Raw genomic sequence first — 846 nt, 5'->3', positions numbered from 1 at the left:
CCTTCCTGTGAATGAAGCTGTGAATATAACACCGTGAACGTACCAAACTCCCACAGTAATGTAAAAAACATTCCTCAGTCTAGTCATGTTATTTTAATATATTATCTCCACAACCATCTGGAACCTTGGGGGACCCGATCCCCAGGTTGAGAACCACAGATCTAAATGAAAGAAATTATATTTCATTTTTTTGAAAAAAAAGAAGAAATCTTTTATTTTGTTGAACTACCATGTTTTAAGTTTCCTATTCCTTCTGGCACGTTTACAGTGTTAAACAATAAAACAATTTATTTTACAGTCAAGTGTGTCTCTTTCCATTCAACATTCATCATAATAGAGGTTAACAGATTTGTGTTAAGAACTAAAACAACTACAGCTCGAGAAATTAACACGGAAGAAGCTACAACGTATAAAAATACCATAAGAGTTTAAGAATACAGCTGTGTGTTTAGGTGTTCTGATGCCCTTAAAGGACAAATCTTAAAGAAACACCTACAAACAAGATATAAAAAGACAACTCCCAGAATGCAATACCCTAAAATATAATACAAGCTGTTTCACATATAGACACCGGTGGGTCCATAAACTCCATCTGTAACAGTAACTATATTCACATTGCAGGTGAAAGAGCCTCAATTCTGATGGTCTGCCCCTGGACTCTTTTTATATAGTAATAATGTCATGCCATACTTCTCACTCCAATATATAATTAACATGACATTTACACACAGTGTTAATACCGGTAATTCAGAAATGAGTTGCCACAGTAATAGACAGAAACAAACACACACATATATATATATATATATATATATATATTCATATATATATAAATATATATATATA

This window comes from Etheostoma spectabile, chromosome 8 (assembly GCF_008692095.1).
Source record: "Etheostoma spectabile isolate EspeVRDwgs_2016 chromosome 8, UIUC_Espe_1.0, whole genome shotgun sequence".
In the NCBI taxonomy this organism is placed as follows: Eukaryota; Metazoa; Chordata; class Actinopteri; order Perciformes; family Percidae; genus Etheostoma; species Etheostoma spectabile.
The sequence above is the reverse complement of the archived record's forward strand: the minus strand, read 5'-3'. Positions refer to the sequence as shown.